The sequence below is a fragment of the Anomalospiza imberbis genome, chromosome 2, assembly GCF_031753505.1.
Source record: "Anomalospiza imberbis isolate Cuckoo-Finch-1a 21T00152 chromosome 2, ASM3175350v1, whole genome shotgun sequence".
NCBI classification, from domain to species: Eukaryota; Metazoa; Chordata; class Aves; order Passeriformes; family Viduidae; genus Anomalospiza; species Anomalospiza imberbis.
Genome location: NC_089682.1, coordinates 35,526,487 through 35,550,361, shown reverse-complemented (window position 1 = coordinate 35,550,361; position 23,875 = coordinate 35,526,487). Strand labels below are relative to the sequence as shown.

Below are 23,875 nucleotides of genomic sequence, written 5' to 3'. Positions count from 1 at the left end.
TGAGTCTTACTCACTGTTACTGCAACTTTTTTTCTCTCCAGCATTTCATAGGGTCACGGGTGTTCTTGGAGTCCTAACCTGCCTGTAATTTACCACTCAGCTCCCTAAACTGATCACCAATGGTGACTGAAGTAGTGACTGACTTTCCTTCCAAATCACACTGCTGCAGCCATTTCTAACTATTTATCTACACCCTCTATCTCTGTCATTTTCCTCCCTATGTCCTCCAAAAACAATCCTCTTTCTGCCACAGCCTCTTTCTTCTCCGGACCCCTATAATTCACTCCCTGGTCCTAGCCTCTCCTGTACTGTGGCCATCTTGTAGAAATTATGTTTTACTGTGCAATGCCCTTTCTGCTCTCACTCTCCCTCTAATCTAACTGTGGGGGGTAGCTTGGTTAAGTTTATACATTTGGGGAATGGGGAGTTGGGCAAGGGGGGAAGGACCTGGGTGACTGATGCTCAGCCCAGGCAAGCCTGCAGCATTGTTGGCTGGGGAGACAGGCAGGGGAAGATAAGCCAGTACCATACCTCAACAGCTGCTCCTTCAACCAGGTTTCCCTGCGGCAGTTCAGATCCAGGGCCTGGACCGATTCCCACCGATCAGGTAGCAATAATGCCAGGCTGACTGGGCTGTTCTGATGAGTCCTCTTGGATGCAGCTCTGCCTACAATCATGCCTGCCTCTGTCACCTAAGGATTAGACAACTGCAATATGGTCTGTTTGGCACCATGCTTTAAATCCATTCATAAACTGAAGGCAGTGCAGAATTCAGCGCTCAGTTAGATAAGCCATGTCTCTCACCCACGATCATTCTCACATTTGTGCTCCATTTTAATGCCATCTGACCGCTGGCTCCCAGACAGATTTTAACATGTTCCTGTTGACCTCTAATGCCTCACAACACAGAACCCTTCCCAGCAGACATATCACCTCTTATATTTCCTAGAAGCTGAAAAGACACCAGGTACTCTAACACAGGTACCTAGGAGAGTAGAGTTGAGGGTTGTTCAGTCTTTAGTTTGCCATTGTTTGCTTGTGACAGTCTGATGAAATTGCATGAGTTATAATGAAGATAGTTTTCATTATCTGTCATTTAAAAATGTCAAGGGAGCTTAGACTTAATGGATAGGTGCAACCTGTTGTTTCAAATAGCTTTTGATGAAAGAAATACATTTCAAAAGTACCAGCCACTGATTTTCAGGTGTTGTACCAAAATTATATGAAACAGAGAGATGCCGCCAAAGAAAACACAAAGATTTCCCCCCTTGCTCTTTAGATCAGATATTGGCTTATCATCAGTATGGTGCTGACTTTCTCCTGCAGTAATCATCAACTTTCAGATCTGCAAGGTCTTAGATGATAGAGGACAACACCAACAAACCCAAGACTCTTCATTATTAGAGGGCACTCGAGAGTTTTGGCTAAGTTATATAAATGCTTCACTTTTTTTCTTTTCCATTTTTACTTATGCACTTTTATGGTGCAAACTGTGGACCACTTTAGCAACAGATGTCATGACTGGACATACTTCTGCCCAAACATTTTGCTAGTCCCTCTCCGCTAGTGGTGCCGGCCTCTCACAGCTGAACTGCAATAACAGACTGCGTGAATGTTCCTCGTCCATCTGAGCACAAAATCTGCCAGCTTATTTTAAATCATACTGGGCTATTCCCCAGCAGGAATACATCTGCTGACAATACCTGCCTTGCAGATCCTGAGAGACACCTAGGACAGCATGCTTCTTTCCACCTATATATGCCCTTTTATTTCAGAGCATCCATTTAACATGTGAGCTGGTGCTGCACAAGGGACCTGCCTTGGTAAAGGAACTCTGACAGGACACTCCCTGTGCCTCGACTTGCTTACAGCATGGGCTGTTCCTACACACAACCTGCATCTTTTGCCTTTCCTCTCTGTCAAACCAAGACAAAATTAATGCCAGCAGTCCATCCAGCATGCAAGAAATGCAGGTAATACTGTGTGCACTGTCCTTAGAAATCACTTGTACTTTTGGTAATTGCATTTATTTGAGCATCCAGCATCAAAGAGTGCAGCAAGAATCTCCTATAAATATTTAAATGCTGAAACACAGATACCTTCCACTTTAGAATCCAATCACAGATTGCTGCTGCTCTGTCCAGTGACACAACTTCAGCCTGCCTGGAACCCATGCAAGTCAGCTGGCTTCCTCTTCCAAGTCCTTATTTCCCCCATGTGCAGAGACTGGAGTCTCCCCTGGGTGTTCCTGTTCTTGGTGGTGTATATGATATTCAAAACTAAGATGATAATGAGGAAGGAGAGAAGAACTGAGCCTTAGGATGGTGGCTTCTGAAAGTCACAGATGTGAGGAAGAAAATAAGAGTTGTTCTGAGACCTGATCACTCCAACGTCTTGTTTCCATTAGGACGTTTCCCAGGCATTTACTTGAGTCATCCTTAAAAAGCATCTCCCAAGGAAAAGGGTTTATGTTCCTGGCAACATGTTCCAAAAAAACGTGTCCCCAGCTCCTTGCTGCCATAAGCAAGCACAACTCAACGATGTCAATAAAGCTGCACTTTCTGTGGCCCTAAGGCTATAACACTACTGTAAACAAAGCCAAATTCCATAAGCCAGATGCTTTAAGGTCTGAATCCAAGTCTTCAACATCTTACAGATACCATCCACCAAAAGATGGCTGAACCCACACCATCATCTGGCTCTCACTGAGATGTTTCAGCCACCAGCAGAACACGGATCCTGAGGCCTTATCCTGGGGCACAGAAATGGCTGGTGGACATCACCCCACTCCACGAAAAGGCAGTGGTACCTTGCTCCTCTAGGATCTGTGCTGGGCCAGCACTCTCAGCCTTCCTGCTGAGTCCTCTGTCCTCTCCAAACAAAAATCCCTGTTCCCCACTCTAGTGGCCACAAGGATGAGTTTGAGAAATTAAATGCTGACACCAAAAACAAATGATCTTACAATATCAGCTGCTTACCACTCCGGTCACTTCATCTCCCCATCATACAGCTTGTTTTCCCTTTACATCTAAAACATCCAAACAAACACCGCTCAGTCCAAGGAAGGGCCAGCTCAAGGCTCTTGCCAGATTAGGTGTAGGATCCACTGGCACATGGTGAAAGCAGACCCGTGGCTCAGTTAGATGACAATGCACATCCTGGAGTAATAAGGATGTGATTGTGGGATAGTGGCGCAGGACTGAGTGAACACAGCAATTGTATGGTCTTTCCAGCTTCAGAAGTGGTCCCTCAAGAGCAGCAGTAAGGGACTCTGGCTTGACAGTATAGTCTGGGGAATGTACTGCACACAGCTCCAGTGAGTAATGCTGAAAATCCATAGGCAAAGGAAATGTTCTAAAACAGAGGAGGAAAATCTACTTGAAATCAATACCGTGAAGGTCTCTAAAAGGAAACACTGCAAAAAAATGGCACATTTGCCACATATAAATATTTAATGATATCTTGTAGTTTTAACAAAGCATTAAAAAATCCAAACAAACAAAAAAACCCAAACAAACAAACAAAAAAAAAACCAGTTGCTGTAATACACCTGAGAGAGCAACCATCCTCACATGGCAAAATATGATTTTCACACCTGGTAAATGAAATAACTCTGCTGCATCCCAAGGCCAGGGTTAGGGCCTAAGGTGAGCTGTTAATGGAAGGTTAGAGACCACAAAACAGCTCTTCAGGGAGCACCTTTCAGATGCTCTTTTCATGTACAGCAGTGCACAGTAATCAGAAGGCAGTGGCAGCACACACTGAAGTCACTGTCACTGACAGTGGTTCTAACTGGGCAGTCACCACTTGATAGCTCGGATTAAGATTGCCGGCTCATGTGCCCATGCTCCTCTGACTCAGGAGAAGGCTCATGCTCTTGTAAGAGCAATCCTGTATTCTTTCATCTCCCTCCTGGCATGCCTTCTGCAGCACACCAGGGTTAACCACTCACTCTCTTCTCTCAGATGAAGAGTGAAGCTGCAGAGCTGAGACAACAAACTTTGCAACCACATACAGCTAAAGCCTCTGCACCGTTAAAAGAAAAGCAAGCTCAGAAAAATCAAGGAAAATCCCGATCACAGGCAATGCTGGTAGGAACCCAATGACATTCAGAATCTGTCCTGTATCAGCATGCTAGACTGCTGGATCCAGGCAGAATGGAGACACAATTTGCCAATCATTCAGGAACATAAGACAAGTGAGGCCTGTGGGAAGCCAACAAGCCCCAGAGGTACATACAGATATTTACAACAAAAAATCCAAGTGGAATCAGCAAGAGGAAGAAGCACAGAGAAAAACACTACATGATCTAGCACCAACCAAGACACATGGCCTAACAAGACGCTTTAGAATATCTGGCTCCACAAATTAGACTGTGATTCCCAGATCTTTAGCTCCCAGCTCCTGCTGATTTCTGAGTATAAAGGGGATGTTTGTCACTCCCAAGATCAGACGCTAGCTCGAATGCCTTTCAAGAAGTACACAGATGAGCATGTTCCTAGGGAAGAATGAGCTATAGCTAAGCCTTCAAACGAGTACAAGGAGAACCTCCTGCCCACAGACAGGAAAGTGGTAACCTCCTTCACTTCCTTTGTGGCTTTAACCTAAACCACAACTCCTCCCTTTGGGTTAGAAGTCTCTTCCACTCATTCAGATGTTTGTCAGCTTGTCTCTCTAATACCCAGCATTCGTCACTGCCACATAGGAAAAAAAAACCCAGCTCTCTCATTTTTTTCTCTCTCCCACACCCCTTTTGCAGTTTCTTCCCTAAACAAGAATGGCTTCAATGCATGGGAAAGCAAGTCTAAACTACAGCTCTTCAGGCACAGGCACAGAAATTAGCAATTGCAACATGAGGGGGCAGGGAGAAAGGAGACGTTGGCATACAGGCTACACCAACATTTGGGAATGCTGGCAGTGAGGAAACATTGCTGCCAGCAGGAAGAATGATGCCAAAATAACTCACAGGGCTTTTCCATGAGTGCAAGCACGCCTTCCCAGCTCAGGGTGCAACATCCCTCCTGCTTCCCAGGAGAGCTTCAGAGCATGGAAGGGCAGAGAGGGATGAGCACAGGGAAGAGCTGTGGTGCCACTCTGGAGACCCGCTCTTTGTCCACGCACAGGGAGGTGAGAAGAACCCCATGATCCCCAGTGTGGGGCAGGGAAAGGCGGCAGCTCCCCCTCGGAGATCCCATCATCTGCTGAATCGAGGTTTAACGATGTGACAAACAGTGGCTCCCACCCAAAACACTCCCGGTCCAGAGGCTTAACCTTATGATACCCAGGTGATACCGGGGTTTTTAGAGACACTCAAGCCTTGTGAAAGATTGGAGCAGTTTTTGGAGCAGGCATTTTTTGCTACGTGCCTTTACCAGGTAGTTAGAGAGGTATTCAGTGGGAAACCTCTCCCACAGCTCCCATTGCAACACAAAACCGGGCAGGCACACACGGTGCTGGGTGATGCAGTCACTCCCTTGCCACCTGCCACTCCCAGGACAGTTCAGGACTATGTAGTGTGAAAAAACAAGCTTTTTATTCCTTCCAGATTTTCAGAAATTTCAAATAACTGCTCTACATCTGATCAGGTTAAAAAAAAAAAAAAAAAAAAAAAAAAAAAAAAAGTAGTTTTCAAAATTTCTACCTAGAAACTGATTAAATGAATTAAATGCAAGCCTTCACTTTACCTTCTTGAAATGTTCCATTTTGACAGCTTTAAAATTTTTCTCCATTTTTTTTTCCAAGATGAAACACAAAACTGGAGTCAACTTTTCCTGAAAATAGCAACAATTCTGGCTAATCAGCAATTTTCTAAGAAAAAATATCTCTAGAGAAAAATCCTAGCAAAACCTAGTTCTGTTATTTCCTCCCAACATCACACAAGAATATGCCTCCATGGTGTAATTCTCCCTTAAGTTTCATAGCAACTCTGATTCAGACATATTGCACACACAGATATTAGAATATGCCTTTGACATCACCAGCACAATGCAAAACAGTGTATATACAATATGGCCAAGCAACGCTGCTATGGAAACCCTTGCTTTGAATTCCCGTGTATGGGGTGCTTAAATTCTTATCCCTAATATTGCTTTAAGAGAATTCTGTGTACTTTATTCTCTCAAGTCATCTCCTTCCTTCTGGGAGGACTCTCCCTCCTGGAAAAGAAAGATGTTTTTGTGGGTGAAGCAGAAGGTGATGAGACCTGGTGCTGCCACATACACCAACTCCATGAGCTGCAGCAAGAGAAGTAACTGATCTGTGCCTCAGTTTCTGCAGCTGTAAAATGGAAATAAGATGACGTGTTACTTCGGATGTGACTCCAATGTGCTTAGAAATCCTTTGTGACAGCCAGAGGATACATGCATTCCTATTTGTTACTTTCTGTAGGCGAGGAGTTACTGTCCTCTACAGACCTATGCTGATGATCTCTCTATGTTGGAGAACCAAATCAGGAAGTACAGTCGCCCACTCATGTAGCGAACAGATAAGTAATAAAGCAGCACACTTGCCAAATCCTAAGGAGGTGGTTTCTTAAAAAGACATAGGAAGCTTTCATGTTTTGATGCTGACTAATTTCAGAAAGTTCCCATTATCACTCTCTTCATTTTAAACTTCTTAAAAAACATGTTTACCTGATATTCTGAAGGGTCTTCTGCTAGGGAAGATCAGACCAGCCAGTCTGAAGATAACACTGCTGGAAGAGGACTCTTGTCTGTCCATCTCCTCCAGTTGCCAGGTGCTCCTGGTGGCCCTAGCAGTACCTTCCAGGTCTCACCTCAACAAGGAGAGGACACTGCAGCCAGCAGCGGCCATCTGAAACTACGCCAGCTGTATCCTGGGACGTACAGCGCCACTTCCCACAAAATCTGAGCAAAATGTGCAACCTAATAACCATCACCTAGCAGTAAACTCACCCCTGCAACCCAGTGATCGCAAATGCAGATTAACTCACTTGCATTTGTCTGATGGTGTAATTGCCAGACTGCACATTCAAATGAGTATTTGTTTAACTGTGTGATACACAGATAGAGCTGATACACTTGAGGCCAAATTTACCCCTGTTGTAATTTCCCTAACTCCAGTAGCAATTACTCAAAGGACTAATTTGGCCCACAGTGTTTCCTATTACATGTGATTCATCATTTCTTTCCTATAACAAAGAATAATACACTGTTTCAATCAGTGGTGATGTCCTGGCCTCCTTGAGGCTGCCGGACTCCCTGCTTAATCAGACATAAAACAAATCACTTGCAGAGGCAGAGGCGTACAAGCATGCTTTAATTACAATATTGTAACACCAATTAGAGATCTATCTAATCGAGGACTCAGTACTTCCTACTCGAGTATTACTCCCATGTTGGGATAATTACTGCTAATTAAGCTTGGAACTAATTAGGCCAAATGATCTCATTTATACCAACATAGATGACTTCTAGGAGTTCACACACACAAAAAAAAAAAAAGTCCAAGGGTGATTTTATCATTCCTGGACCCATCAGCACTTCACTTTCAAAATGGACTGTCCTTTCCCAATAGATAATCCCCTCTAGAACTTAAGTCCCAGATCTCAGATGATGACACATTCTCCCAAGGTGAAGAAACACTCTCTGAAGGCATTTCAGTTGGTTGGCCCAAGTCACCTTTCATTCTAAACGACACAGTAGCTTAACAGAATCGTGTCCCATAATGGCCTGGTGAATTCCAAACCTCCAGGCCACTCTCACACAGTTATGGTTACAGTTCTCAGTGCACTTAGCACTACCCACACCTCCAGGATAGCTGCACACAATAAGGAGGTTTGCTGTAGGGTGCAGTGCAGTGTTAAGACAATAACTGAAAAATAAAACCCAAAACAACTCTTAAACACGCCCACAGTCACAGGTACTCGTTGAACGATTTGCATCAATCCTGCTTAAAATTAGATAAAATACCACGCAGTAATGGTAGCTCAGCTGCCCTGTACCGCTGTAAGTGATGGCTGAGGGCAGGGGCTGACTCTGGCTAATGGAGTTACTGTTTGTGCTACTGGACTTCCCATGTTCACAGGGCGACTGTATCTAACAAAGTAGGCTTCATACTGCAGTCAGAAAAATAAAGGACAGCCCATGAAACTGTGTTTATGTTGCAGTTTCTCCTCCTCCCCTCCAGCACCAAAATTCTGCACCAGCTCAGCACCGAGATTCTCAGGTTGAAGTGTCACCAAGGCAACTTCCATTTAGACCTGTTCTTGGCTCATGGAAACAAGTCACAAGCAGTGAGGAGGGTGTTCCCCGCCCAATGGTTGAACGTGGTGGGGTAAAACAAACCTTAAAAATAAAACATTTACATTTTGTCTGGGTATTTTGGTAACCATGAGTTAGCTTCTCACCCAAGGACAGTTTGCACCAATGGCACGATTTCCTCCTCCAGTATTGGCTGATTTCAGATTCATGGCTGAGGGAAAGAAGAATGCCACCTATCAGAACACCAGTCCCACCTCTCTAAGTGACCGGACATCTTGCAAATGAAAAGAAGGACCAGTATCCAAAAACTGGCTGTGGGCACCCATCCTGGCACCCATCTGTCTGCACAATGAACTCACAAACCTACATAGTCTCCTTTCCCTGGGTACCTCAACACCTCTGCTTTGCCTGTTGCATCTGCAGAGGCTGCAAACCAGCAGGTCTGTGCTAACAGACACTACAGGTAACTCAGGAAGGGTTCAGTTACAGTCAGTGCACATCCATTCTTCCAACTCCTGCCTCAAAATCAAGCCTTACAGGACCCACTTCAAGGTGCAGCATTGCTGCCTCCTTACTTCTGGCTTTTCTCACCAACTGCCTTTATTACTCCTAAAGCTTCCTCCTAAACACATAATTTTCTCACGCTTTCTTGTACCTCAGGCTGGAATCCTGAAGCTGCTGAACCCAGGAATTCACCATTGTCTCCAGGTCTTCTTCCAGCCTGCCCCTTTATCCTCACAGCAATCATTGTTCCCTGGTGAGTCACAGACACCCCCCCTTTCTCCCCTCCAAATGCCTCCTGAACAATCTTCTTTTTTCCAAAGCCTGTCAAAACTGAGCCCAGCAGGATTCCCTACACCAACCTGACCTGGTTACAATACCTCCTGGAACTGATCCTCCAGCTGTCTGTGAAATTTCTGTAGAAGTGCCACTTCTTTATGCAGTACCATTAGCAGAAGTCTAATAAATAATGCACAGGAATAACACAATCCCCAATAAACAATGTACTGCTTCTTCTCCTATTTTCTGAAGTGAGCAACATGGATCCTAAATCTGATCTCCCCCTCCAGTTGTTACCCAATCCTCATCCTAGCTACCAAACTCTCCCCTCCCTCCCCTAGCAAGCCTGTCATTCCTTTCTTTCCAGCTGCCAGAGGCTTCGCTGCTACCTCCTCCAGCCCAAATACACTGGCAGACATGAATGCAAGCGTCCACACAACACAAATGCAAACATCCGGGCACGTCTCAGGTTGCATGTTGAAAATGCACGTTTCCATACACTGCAGTACTGTATGGAAACACGTGCACAACCCACTGAATATCCTATTTATTTGGGTATCCACTGGAACCCCTGAAGGAAGAGGTGAGTTGGAGGAGATCTTCTAATGAAAACAAAATCACTGAACCCAAAGTCTGGGCAAGACAGTGGTAGGTAGATATATGATCAGGGCAGTCTTTAGCAGAAGCACACATTGGGCCCAGGGGGCTTCTGAATGGCTTCTTTAACGTTAAAAGGGAGGAAATTCAGGAGCTTCAGATCAGAAGTACATCCCAAACGGGCATTAGACTCTAATAAATAAGGTGCTTTACACTGACTGAATGCCAGAAACCTCCCTACATCCTCCCCACAGTCTGCATACAGGCATCTCTACAGTCGCTGGTGGTTTGGATGGCAGAAACCAAGCAAACAACCTTCCCATGTCGCAGAGGAGGGAAGGGAAGCAACATCCTGCTGAAGGAACATCAAGCCACAGCCATGACAGAAAGCACCATGAATTTGGTGCTTGGTGTCTGTTTGTAGGCACAAAAAGGCCGTTTTCCAGCTCTGCTTTGGGACTGCAGTAAATCTTTCAGGACACGGACTGTCTCTTTCCAGGGTCTGGACAGCACACTGCACGATGGGACGCCAGCCCCATATCAGCACTTCAGCATGCAGTGTACAAATATTTACTGTCACCAGCGGCCTGCAGAGAGAGGCTGTCTCAGATGGACCTCCCCAGGGACATCTGCGGAGATGATGGAAGTCTGAGTCAGTGACCTAAGACCCAGACCTGGGGAGGTCGCTGCAAGTAACAGCTCAGCATGTCCTCCTTCTAGACAGGTTCCCTTTTTTCCAAACACTCGCTGATTTGGAGGTTTTAGCACTTTTTTTTTTTTCCTGAGCAAATCCCATAATCTTATCCAGTGTCTGCATACATGCAGAGTTGGTAGCCAGCCCTGCATGGCCCTAAATGGTTCAACCCTATATTTGAAAACAAGAGGCAAAATGCACAAAGAAACACACACTGGCAAGAAATAAACAAATTCTCATTCTCCCAGCACACTAACCATGGGAAAACATGCAGGGTCCCAGCAGCAAGATGGCAGGAGTGTGGGGATGTTGGCCCTGTCCCCTTACATCCTGAATATTTGGACTGGTTCCAGCTCCTTTTACAAAAGGAAAGCAAAGGGGCTGCTGCTTACTGCAGGCAGCTACCAGGTTCATAACCTCAGCCCTCCCAGGAGCTCAGGTTCTTGTTGAATATGGCAGGGACACATACCTAAGTCTGAGGTTTAGAAACAAGATGTATTTATTTGTTATTATTTTCAGTTATCTGAGTGCGGTAAAGGTCAGAACACTTATCTTCTGGGGTTGGTTCCTGCTCCCACTCATGTGGTTCAAAACCAATTGAATGATTTTCTGCATACTTCTCAGGCAGAAAAAAAAATCCAGGGGGAATGAAACCTGATACAGGGCATTTTCTAAAGAGGATCTGTGGGAAACAAGGATCCAGCGCAATGGGAGGAAGGGCTTGTGGGCATTCCTGGGTACCTCCTCCCCAGTCTCCGTTATACACAATGAAACATGAATAAAGATGACTGAGGAGGCCACAGCTTTTTACCTACATTTTAGCCTCAGCTGATATCAAGGACTGGAGAGCACAGTATCACCTATGTGATACTCCCAGAGCTGCATTTTGGGTGACAAGATTCAAGGACATAGCTGCATATCCTGTGCCCTGTGCACCGGCTGCTCCATAATCTCCAAGATTAATTTATGCAAAACATGGGAAGATGTGCTTTTTCCTTTTGCAGTGAATGACTTCATTAACCTTTCAGGAGCTTGCCAATAGTGAAGTAGAAGCAATGGGAAAATCACACTTCTGGGAAAAGGGGACTTCTGCCGTGTAGCTAAGAGCACATACCTGGGAGAGGCCAAAGACCAGCAAATGATGGACTCTGGTTTAGAAATCTGCCTTCCTGCTCTGCTCTCCCTCACACCCTCCAGTCTCTGCCCTGCTCTTGCAATGGTCCTCCTCCCCTGGCTTCTGACAGCTCAGGGCATGACCACAGAGACAAGGAAGTCAGATCGGAAGGCAAATGAGGTAGAGGGTTTTAGACACAGTCTGGAGAGAGACCTAGCCCAGAGGCAGAGCAGGAGGGAAAAAGCAGGTAAAGCAGGTGAAGCAGGTATGGAGAGGGAGAAAAACGGCTGTGGGAAAAACGGGAAAAGGTGCACAGCACCTCACATGAAGCACGAGGGAGATCACCCAGCACGTTAAGGAAGGGTCTGAGTGTTGCAGAGACAGAAGGGAGAAATCAGGAACTGTCTGGTCAGGGAAACTGAGGCTCATGACGTTAATGAGCCTGGGACTGACACCTAACAGGGGGAAATGTGCTACCCAGGAGTAGAGCTAAACTCCACTGGAGGCCAAAAAGTCACCATGCCCTGTCCTATAGGACACTGGATGAACTTCAGCACGTGGCCATCTCCTTGACCTCTTTGTGCCTTGCTGTCAGGAACACCTCACGAGTCCTGATTTGGCTGTCTCTCCCATCAGCCTAGGTGCAGCCACCTCTCCCCCTGCCCTGAGAAAGGGACTTCTCCATGCTGTATGTCCCCTATTGTGGGAAGAAAACAGAGTCCATGAGGGAATATAAAGAACCCACCACTTTCTAATTGCTGCCGCTGGACTTGATCCTTGCAGCCAAAATCCTGTCCCTGAAGAGAGGTGGTTAAATACACCCCCACCACCCTGGCTGACTTGGAGGAAACTCCCTCCCACATCAGATAGTGGGGATAGCCTCCTCTTGGGATCAGGTGGCTCTCTCATGCAGATGGGAGAGGGGTTCTCCCTAACGCAGTGACCCTGTTGCTCCTGTCCTGTTGCAAGAGCAGGACACTAAGCACAGGTCTCCCAGGAACATAGCACAGTTGTCTTGACCTGCTGAGCACTGGCTTGTGGGCTCAATGCAACTCTCCATCAAGATGCACAGGGCTTCCCAGACCTTTGGTGCTCATCCTCTCCGTCCTCCATCATGGTTTTTCCTGGCAGAGCATAGGGCCCTGAACTCAGCTGGAAGTGACACATGGGACAGTCATCCTCTCAACAACCAGAGACGTCAATAGGCAGCCAGGCACAACACAAACCATGTTTTCAGGACAGAGTGTCTAGAGCCAGGGAGAAGTCAGGGGAATGGGAATAGGACAATGGGACCAGCGAAAGTCACAAGGTCATGTCCAAGGAGGTAAGGTGACATAAGGAAACAACATTTGAGAGTACAGACTTCATCAAGCTTCCAGGCAGAAACAAAGTGCTCAGACATTAAAGTGACAAGCATGCTGCAGTTAAGAACGAGACTTGAGGCAGCTCCATCCAGAGCCAGCAGCACACACATGGAGGGAGTTTCACCTTGCTCCCTCAGAGGGTAACCCCCACCCTGCCTGGCTGGCCAGGGCTGCAACAGGGGGCTGTCCAGCTGATCCCACACCCTGTCCTTGTCCCTCAGGCCTGGCCAGCCAGCCCTGCCCGCAGCTCCCAGGCACCCAGGCCGCAGGGACACACAGCCAGCAGCAACAAAAAGGGGTCCGTGGTGGAGACACACATAAGGGAGGAATTTGGAGGATAAACTAGAGGGAAGCGATAGGAGTGTGCGGCGCATGAATAGTGGGGGAGGGTAGGAGATACAGGGTGAGAGAAGAAAATGACATGAACAGAAGGAAGAGAGCTGCAAATAGAAGGGGATATGGAAACAGCAGAGAGAGACAGATTGCAAGAGCAGTGGAAGTAGAGGAGACCTAAAGGGACAGAATATAATAATAACAACTCTTAAAATGAGAGGAAAAGGGGAGAGAGGAAAAAAGGTAGAAAGGAGAAGGGAGAGGGGTGAGGGGAGAGGGGAGGGATTTATGATTTCCTGGAGAGGGAAGACAAATGCCCTGCATGTTTTTCTCCTTAGTTTTCAAAGGTTTTGTGGAAGCAGAGTGAAGACTTGTCATCCTCATTTGAAGAAGGGAAGAACTACGGCACAGAGACAGAGAGGCAGTGAATGAGTGAGGTGGTAGAAAGAAGCTTGGCTCCCTACTTTAAGTCTTCCATCAAAGACACAGGTGAAGAACAGTCTAGACTTTCTTCTCCTGAGCACACCACAGAGAATCCACTACTCAAAGATGGCAGGAAGAGAGCCTGCTAGAAAAGTAAGAGAAAGCCCAAATTAATGAGAGAAAAAGAGGGGTACCTGCTTTTTTTTTTTTTTTGCCAGCACCACCAACGTCTCTGAAGATCTGTGTTTAGATGTATTCAGGGTAAATTAACCTAGAACACACCAAAATGAGCACTGTCTGAGTGCTTACGTGGGGAGCTGCCACAGGGAGATGTTGCAGTGTGGCTTGTGGCTTCAGGTACTTGCCAACCCTCCCAGCCCACAGCCGGCTGCAAGGAAAATGGAAGGAGGGTGCACGGGAGGCTGCATGGCAGGGGCTCTGCTCCTGCGTGCTGACTGATGTCCTTTGTTTGCAGGGGTTTTTTTTTAGGTGTCTAAAATTTATCCAGTTTAATTTGTACCACCTTTGTGTTTCAGCTGCCACTATGGAAAACAGGCTTTTTTTGCCTACAAACAGACACCAAGCCCCCAAGCACACATACACCCGAGCCAAAGAGAGTTTGTAAGAGCCTTGAATAAACCAAATACCTGGTGCCTGCTTGAACTCCCACATGCACTTGGGCAAACAGAGCTTCCCAGTTACTCCTAGCACACAGGAACCCAAAGGATCCAGCATTTTCCTAATCTCAGACAATACTACTTTATGGCTTACTAGCACAAGAATTGTCTAGGATTCCCTCATCAGTGAGTGACAAAGGTCTCTCTGCTATAAATTGATGTTAATGGCAGGCTGTGTACCTTGTTTGTTTATTGCCAAGGAGGAATGTTTGCCGTGGCTGTCAAGTTTATAAAAATATTTCCATGGCTTCAGACGGCTTGGCATTTTTACATGCAGCTGAGAGAGTGGGTGAATGTACAGATGAAAAATTGAAACATTATTGAGGTTGGAAAAATAGTATCTCCTAGCACCACCAAGGTGGCTCAGAAAGGCCAGGAAGGTCAGCGATATTTCTGAATAAAATGCATTTTTTTCCCACCAGGGGTTTCTGAAGAGCTGGCAATAATTAAGCATTACAACACCTTTCTGAAGTAGATAACCCAGTTGAGGCCATCTAAGGTTAAAGGACTTGCCCATGATCACACAAAGCAAATCAGCGGCAGAGAAGAGAATTAAACCCAACAGGCTTAGCTTCCATGACCCAAGTCCTACACACCTGGCTGACATCCAGATGGAAGGACAGGAGCTGTACCAGCTGTGGACCTGACTGTCAAGCACAGCTCTTCCCAGGCAGTCTAGCAATTGGGCAAAGAGCTGAGCGACAGGCACCCACCCCAACTTCAGACAGTAATTGTGAAAACAAGTGACAGAAGGCTGGGAAGCAGTGCCTAGTTACCAACCACGGTGCCAAGTGGATTAAATATACATCGATAGATTCAATTACAAAGAGCAGCATGCAAAATGGAAGTGATTGCAGTCAACGACCCAGGATGGCAAGAAATAACCTCAAAATAAAATCACGGGTTTCAGTAAGGAGAAATCCATGCTTCCAGAACTCGTGAATAAAGTTCAGCTGTCAGTCCCCAGGGGTACTGTCCCAGGCCACCCCAGGCTGGGAGGGTGCAGTGACACCCAAGCCCTGAGGGTTAGTGAGAAGCCTACAAGACTCAAGTTTAGTGGGCTGAGAGAGATCCATATCACCTAATGCTGAGCAGCCCTTTGTTATCACTGTCACCAGAGAAGCTGGAGAGTGAAGTGCAGAGAAAGTGAGCTGTTCTACTGTGTCGTTCCCCCCAGCCGCCTGCATCTCACTGGAGCAGGGATGAGACACATCACTGAGTGAGGAGGAAGAGATCTGCTTCACACTTTGGGGGTCCTGGGCTGGAATATCCAAGGATATGGATGCTTCCCAGCATGGATATTCAGCCTTGCATCCAGCTGTGCCCGAATGCACATTCTGTTTTGGGGGGCCCTGAAAGTACTGGATTTGGCAGAAGGTAAGGTCAGATCCTGACAGCACTGACAAACTCGGCAGTTCAATACTCCTCATCTATAGGAGGAACAAGAGCTCACTCTGCTCTCCTTCACCCATGTATTTCCCCAGGATTTCAAAGCGTTATGGAATTTTCATTTCAACCCCCAAGCCACCTCCATCCTGGACTTATCAGGACACGTGCACTGCCATGATCACTAGTAAAGATTTAATTTCCTTCTTCTTGGAGCAAAAATAGAAAGGATAATAATTCAGCACTCCATACACACAGCTGTCACCTGAAAAATGCAGGTGAACACAGTTAAATGCAAAGGCAAGTACAATCTCAGACCATTTTTGGTACCTGGAGAACTAGACCAGCAGTATTTTGCATGCAAGATTACAGGTCTGTGTGTAGTTGCATTTTCACATTCCATTACTGCAATTGCACACAGCCAGTTACGTGCCTTAGCAGCAGCTTACAAAAGCAATTGCTGCTAAACATACAAAATCCAGCCCCCAGATGCACACGCGCAAGACTAAAAAACTGGTCCTTATTTTTCTGCCACAGAAAAGACGTGTATTTGCTGGCTGTGCCTGCTCCCTGTGCAAACAGCACACCAGCATATTTTCTTGCATTTGTATGTTGAGCCACATATTCATTCAAGCTTTGCAATAACCTAAAATGTATACACCATTTTGCAATTAGAAGCATCCCAAAAATGCAAAAAAAGGCCCCAGTTTTTGCATAAAAAATTCTTCTCCCAGCAAGCAACTGTAACCACCTCTTCAGCCAGAATGTACTGTCTGTTTAAGGCTCCAGAGAACACAGTGCTTACCCTTTAAGACAGTAAGAGATGAATACTTTTTTTCATTTAAACTATAGGGAGTTTTACCTAGATAGACTGCAATTTCCTGAGCTCAAATCTGGCAAAGTGCCCAGGGCTAAGACCACTCCCCCTTCTTCTTTTGGCAAAAATTACCATGGCGTCTTTAATAGTCAGAAGTAGTTTTTAGGGTTTTGTTTTCACAAAAGATGCTGTGAAAAACCCAGCTGCAAGCAAGCAGGCAAGCCCGGGTACTGCAGAACTTCTAAGAACTAGACTGATGTTCAACATCTGAAGAGTACTAACCCCAAATACTCTGCCGAGGGATGGTTCAGTTCTGAGTCACAGGGAAGGGGACTGAATCACAAATAGCCATTCCTGCTAACTGCTCTCACCCCCCCACCCATCCCAAGTTTACAATCCCAGCAGTGACCAGGTTGAGGTTAGCTTGGGAAAGCTGATGAGATCACAGTCTGGGGAGATACAGCCTCAGCCAGCCTCAAGATTTTGTTAACCGGCTCCTTGTTTCGCGTGGAGACACGGACAGCAGTTGTTACACCAGGTTTACCATATGTTTATAATATTGTTGTTATGGGAATACATGTCCAGTCCATGTCACTGGCAAGTTGTGCTGCTTTCTGCTGGAAGGACAAAACAGAATTCACCGTCCAACAGAGTGTGCGCATACTTCGAGGAGAAGTTACCGTCGCGTGAGTCATGCTCGGTGCAAAACCACACACTCGGTCCCTGGGCTGGTGTGCGAGCCCGCCACGGTGTCTGCACAGGCACACACAGTCCTTTGGGGTGCTGGGCAAGCATCACCCCATCTCACAGATTGCAGCAGGAGGCTCCACGCCAGCTTTAAGGCAATTTGCCTAAGGCTGCCCATTAGACCAGTGCCAGGACCTCAAGTTCTGTGAGACCTCCACATCCGATGGCCATTTCTCACACGGGACAAGTGAAGGATAAAGCAGGGCCTCAGTTAGGGTCACAGCTCAGCATCACATATTAAAAATATATGCTTCCCCACATGTCCCAAAATGGTGTTTAGGGCAGTGAGTTGGCTTATGGGACACTGGAGTTACATGTTTGTGTGTGAGAGACTGCTGTCAAAACTACGGTGCCTGGGCTCCCTGCACCCTTAGGCATAGGGCAGGGAGCACCGGTGGTGCTCCCATCTCCAGTGGCTCAAGTGGCTCTGCCATGCAGAAGCAGCACTGAAAAACTAATTGCTGAGGAGAAATCTCTTGTCTGACAGCCTAACAAAATTCATGCTGAAGGAGGGAAACACATTTTGTTTACTGCCAGCCCCACCAACTCCTGAGCTGCCACTGAAGACCTCTGAAGCAAGAGCAGCTGACTGGAACAGCACACCACCAGTTCAAAGGAAAACCGATTTACCCATTTAGTCTCCTTCCAGACATCAGCAAACAGCATAAGAAATGGCCAACTCCCCTCCCCGCCTCCACCCCCCCCAGCCCTGACACGTTGCCATTTTCTGTCCCCGTCTCCATGCAGCCAGTCACATCCCATGCCGCAGTTGAGGAACGCCGTGCAGGGTTTAATTGTGCACACGTTCTCCGGGGAAGGGCGGCATGGGATGTCCACAAAGGAGCGGAGGCAGGAGGCCAAGCCTGGTTATTGGCCTCGAGTCATACTTGCTGATTGGCGCGTCAAGGATTTTAAAGTGCATAGCTGATCAGATCAGCAGCTTGTCCTAGAAGGAGAAAAGTGACATAAAATATGCACAAGCCTTCCTTCTGTCCTGACAGCAGGTTGAGTTTTCAGATGATGTGGAAACAGCAGCCTGCTCTCCTCCCCCCAACATGGTCTCCTCTCCTGCCTTTGCTGCAGCGCTACCGTCTTGTTCCCGACTCTGCTCCCTCCCCAGCCTTCATGCCGAGGCTCAGACTCTGGCCAAGGGGCTCCATGCCACTGTTTTTATGCCCACTCAGCCCTTGGCCTTTCTTCTCAGCATGCCAAGCAGGGGCTCATTAGTGTTCCTTGTTGTTAAGCTTTTGCAGTTCAAGCCTGTCCAGCACCAAGCTGGAAAAGAAAGGCCATCAAATCCCCATCCAGGAGGGTGCAAAACTTCCCTGTGCTGCCAGCCCAGCTGGAATTCAAACAGGTGATCCTGGAGAGGAAAGGTGGAGCGTGCAGGCGTGCGATCTGAATGTGTGGGAGCAGCGTGTGAGCTCTGCCTGCAATAAGCTGCTGCTGCTTCAGCTTCTTCTCAAAGAGAGTGACTTGGGGTACATGTGACCTGAGATGTGTCCTCTGCATGTGCATGTGTGTGACATTTCAGTTGTGCATGCGAGACGCCTGTGGCATGTCCCTGCACCATCATGGGAATGCTGCCATGAATGGAAAAGCTAAAACATGTCACATACTGGTTTTAAGTCTCAGCCACCTCACGTGCAGTTGGTGCTATCGCAAAGTCGGCTGTCATATACTACTGCTACCAGGCTGAGGGAATAAGCTATCCTGTATACCGAGGAAAACACGAGAGCTGGGCCATGTCTGTGCAGGAACCGCGCTCACAACATGTGCACATTGCCCCTCAAGAGGAAGGATGTGCAACACAAGCAGGTGTGTTTGCACAAACTTGTTGTTTCCATGTGTGTGGAGGGGCAGGGTGTGTGGAAACATAGATAAAGCAATAAAGGTTTATTTCATCCCCACATTTCACAAGGGACAGATTACTTTCTCCTTGCTACTGTCAGATTCCAGCAAAATAAACAGAAATTTACAAAGATATTTTAACAGAAGGCCTCTCTACCAGATAAGCCACCTATGAAAAAGGCAAGCCACATGCTCTCACTCATTCTCTCAAATGTAATTTTTGCCCAAGTCACAATCACTCCAGCTACAAAAATCTCTTCCCCTCACCAAAAGCCCCAAACTCTGCCAAGTTAGAAAACTCAGCCTCTGTGTTCTTCCACACTGGAAAGTCCTGCTACATCACACTTAGCTTAGCTGCGCTTTAGCCTTGCCTGTGCCCTGATTCAGTTCAAAATTTCCCCTCTTTTTAAAGCCCTCCAATAAGACGGTCCAAGGTCTTCCTTAGACATCCCTCCTCCCCTCTCTCCCATCTGCCTACATCCCCTCTCCATGGATTTTCCACCCAGCTTCAGGACCATAGGTGCTGGAGCCGCCTCCTTCTTCTCCCCAGGTCCAGCTGCCTAGAACAGGCATTTTTCCTCCCTACCTCATTGCCTGACAAGTCTCCTTTCAAACATGATCTGATACTTCTCCCCCTCCTGTGACGATAAGCCTCAGAGTCTCTCTCCCTGCTTCTCAAATACCTCCATCACTGGACTGACTGTAAAGCATGTGGGATAAAGGTATCGTGGAAAACGTTACAGCAAATCACAGGGTTTTGCTTTGATTCTTTTCCCGCTTATTTATTTATTTTTTGAAGGGAGGTAACAAGTCAGAGAGAATCTGGCTGAGATTTCTGCCGTACATTTTTTTGCAGCAGCAAGATCCTCCATCTTCCTTGCTGGATTGAATAGGGTCTCAGGACAATTTAGACTCCCTCCCCCATCTCCCATTCCTGCTCATATTCTTCAGCACATGATGCTCTCCTCCCAGCGTTGACTGGGAAAGCACATATCCTCACTCTCTCCCCCTCTTCCAGTTCCTGCCTCGCATAGGTTGTGCCAGGACATTAGGATGACGAACATTTGTGCAGCTCAGAATCTTGTCGGTTATTTTTTAACAAAACAACTAGAATTAATGAAACCTGAACGATGGCACACGACAAACTTAAATGACCTCGTGAGGATGCACCTAGCATTTCAGGAGGCTTCCTGGGTCGCATGCCACAATGAGAAAAATATCCCTCCAAATTTAACCAAAGCCGGTACAGATACTGTGATAAGCCCGGGTGTGAGGAGCAGGGATTCTCTCCCCTTTGCTGTTTTTTGGTGGGGTTTTTTTTGGCTCTTGCACGTTATCACCTCACCAACAGTAGGATAACAGCTACAAAACCTCCGGCAAGAGAGCAAGCAAGCAGGCTTCACGTTTCTGCTCTCACGCCGAGCTCGGTATTTACTTGCTGATAAACGGCAACTGTAAATACATCTCATCTAATCTCCCGACATCCAGGAGGGAAAAAAACATCTCCCATCCCCGCGGCGATCTGCCTGGCTCCGGAGGCAGCGGGATGGAGGGCTGACAAAAGACCCCGCTTTCCACCCTCCCCCGCGGGGCTTCTCCCCGGCGCGGGGCAGCGGGGCCGGCGGCCGCCCCGGGCTTCTCCCCCCGGCCCTTCCTCGGCTCGCCGCCCCCATAAAAGCCGCCGGGACAGAAGCCAACAGGTGGAAGGCGCTTTTTGTCCCTTCCGCGCCCGGTCCCGGGATCCCCCCGGCCGGCGCGGTCCCACCCCGCGCCCCGCCGGCGGGGGCAAACCGAGGCTGGGGGGAAACTGAGGCACGGCGCCGCGGCCACGGCCGCCGCAAAACTTTCCTCCGCCGAGCCGGGGGCGCCGGGCAGCGGCCGGGGGCTGACTGCGGCACACGCGGCCGCCCCGCGCCGCCGGCGGCCGCGCCGGGGGAGCGGCGACGGCGGGCGGGGAGCGGCCCCGGGGGCGGCGGCGCCGGCTCGGAACCCCCGCCCGCGGCCGGCGCTTACCTGTCTCAGGCGGCCAGGGCGCGGGGCGGCATGGCGGGGGCGGCGGGGAGCGGGCGCTGCGCCGGGCGGGCGCTAGGGCAGCATCGGGGCAACTCACGGGGAAGCCGTGCCGGGCCTTTTGTCTGCGCGGGGCGGCGGGGCGGCGGGGCCGCCTCCCCCCGCGGGCGCCGCGGCGCTTGGTACGGCCCAGGCATTCATGCCAAGCGGCTTTCACACATGGAGGCTTGTCTCCAGCGGCTGCTGACAAGCCACAAACAAGGCGGCCCCCTCCCTCCTCCTCCTCCTCCTCCTCCCGCCTCCCTCCTCCTCCTCCGCCGGCCTCCTCCATGGGAAGTCCAACTCCGGTGACAGGCGCGGGGCAGGGAGAAGGGCGCCCGCCGCCTCCCCGCGAACATGGCAGGAGCCCGCTTTTCCCCCTGGCCGGGAGGGATCGGGGCATTCAAGGCTCCCTCCGGCAGCAAAGGCAGCGCTAAACCCGCCGAGTAAAGAGCACAGGTCCGCCGCGTCTCACCCTCGGCAGCGCCGCCTCGAACCATGGCTCCCAGTGCTCCGGCTCCTCGAGGATCTGCCGAGGAGCCGGCCAGGAATTCGCCCCGCTTTCCCCCTTCCAAGGTCGTGCGAATAACCGGGCACGCCAAACGGCGGAGACCCAACGCCAAGGGCCGCGGGGTCAATTTCATCCCGCAGCAGCGCGGGGGTGGGAGGCAAGGGGAAAAAGCGAGGAAGAAATCACAAAAACCAAGCCCTCGTGGACTCCCAAAAATTTTTGCAGCTGCCCATTACTGTAAACAGAGGGAAAGCCCATTTTTTCAGGGAGAAAGTCTCGGTGTCACAAGGCACGGCCGGCTCTTAGAACCTAAGAGACCCAAAAAAGGCCTGGCCCAATGGCGAGGCCATGTTGGGTGCAGGCTTGCGGAGATTTGAGCTAAGTTTTTTCAGTGACTTCAGCCGAGAGAGTTCCCTGGCCATGCAGGTTTGCACGGCTTCCGTCCAGCAAAAGCCAACCCAAAACATAGCCCCTGTGAATCATTAAACTCTGCTGCCTTGCGTACGGGTTCAGCAGGGTTCAGTCCGCCCAGAAAGCAAACCACATGACCGACTGTCATAAGTTTCGTAACAAAGCCACAAAACTCAATCTCAAAAAACACATCCCTGTCCAGGGATAACAAAAGATTTTTTTTTTCTCCAAGTTTCACCAGTAAAGGTCTGGTGGAGCCCAGAAGAGTGTTGCACAAGAATCAGCTGGTTTCATTTAATAAAAGTAATTATAATAATCATAATAATCACCAGTTGGGTAGCTTTTGTTGTCCCATGATCTCAAAGACATTTTACTAACCCAGACAAGTATTTTTATCTAAATTTAACAAGTGGTAAAACATTTGGGCAGATGAAGTGACCTACACAAGGTCATCTTCTGAACCTGCAACAGAAGGGAGAATTTTTGAACTCAAGTGCTCAACAGAAAAGATACTTCCCAAAAACAGAGCTCCTACAATTCCCCCAAAACTCAAAAAAGTTTTATTCGATTCGCAGTTTTGCTGAAAGAAATTTTAACCAGGTCTAATTTGTAGCTTGGATACTGGGGCAGATGCAAATGAGTTTCTTCCCAGGAAAGAGAAATAGAGGTCAAGTGGTGAAGGAAGACTACAACCAAGGTTGACTGAGGAGAAAGGAGAAGGGGAAGAGCAAAGCCAGAAGAGAAGGCTGGAAAATCACAGACAAACCTACAAATTTCCCAGCTGGAAGAGCAGGATAGCTCCAAGAGATCTGGGTGAAAGGTTCGAAGACTATGTGAAGAGTACAAAAAGGTGGAAGAACGCAGAGTCTGGAATCTGACCTGCAGGAAAACCAAATCAACCACTTGCAGTCGGGCACTTGAGAGTTGGTAGGGTGCACTCACACCAAAGCCTTGGCCAAGGTATCAGTGAAACAGGCCAAGGTGTCAGCCCCAAACAGGCTGCTCAAGCACTCTTGCCTTGGCAGGTGCTGGGAGCTGGCACTGCAGATCCTCCAGAGAGGATAGCTGCCACACTCAGCCTGTTGGGAGCACAGCCAGAGTATGGACAGAGTAGTCATCATGTCCAGCTTCATCTCCCAGTCTCCACAGCAGGACACGGGGCAGCAGCTGTGCCCGCTGGTGCACAGGCTTCTGCAGAGCCCGACATTCATCTCCAGGTTTTGGAGTCTTTAAAAAGCCTCCCTGTATTGTCACAGGTTGAAGCCTGATTGTTTCAAGAATCCACATTCTGCTAATGGGGTGAAACAACTTAAGCTAAGTTTACCTTCTCTGGAAATGGTTTCACCCAGTGGATAGCCTTTCTCCACTGCTCCAAATCTCACTCTTTTGAGTCACCTTTCAACCTTGATGAAGATGACTTGGTCTTCCTCTCCAGTCCCTGGACTTCCTAATGCCTAATCAGCTCTGAGTGAGGCCGTATCTTCAGCCCTCTCGCTGAGAGCTGCTGCTCTTGGCAGGGTGGATTTTCCCTCTTCCTTCATTTCCCTAACGTTTCCCTTCTGTTTACTTTCCCATTGCTCTCCTCATGGCCACAATTCAGGACAGCATGTAAGCACATGTTTAATCTCATTGATCTCGTGGCACTCCATGTACGAAGGAAAATGCGGGTCCCTTTGCCCAGCTCCTGCTTATGAATTTTTTGTTAAAAAATTAGAAGTGTTCACCCAAGGGTGGACTGGAGCATGGGCTTCCCCCTCCTCTCTGCTGAAAGTTCAAACAGCCAGGCTGCTGATTCCTGGAGGTGCTTCCTCTCCCAGGTGTGTGTGTGCCTAGGGAAGCCACAACGCTTTTAGGAAAATCATAATGCCTGTGGCAGAAGAGGTGAGCATGCCCTCTCCA

At 48.2% G+C, this 23,875-nt stretch overlaps 1 protein-coding gene across 1 annotated transcript in view; it reads right to left on the bottom strand.

Moving 5' to 3' along the window:
* BCL9 (BCL9 transcription coactivator) overlaps positions 1–21,234 on the bottom strand; it is a 69,708-nt gene extending 48,474 nt beyond the window's left edge. Inside the window, exon 1 of the mRNA XM_068180553.1 lies at positions 21,019–21,234. The gene's annotated coding sequence lies outside the window, so the exon portion shown is untranslated. The remainder of the gene's footprint in view (positions 1–21,018) is intronic.
* Positions 21,235–23,875: the final 2,641 nt, after the last annotated feature.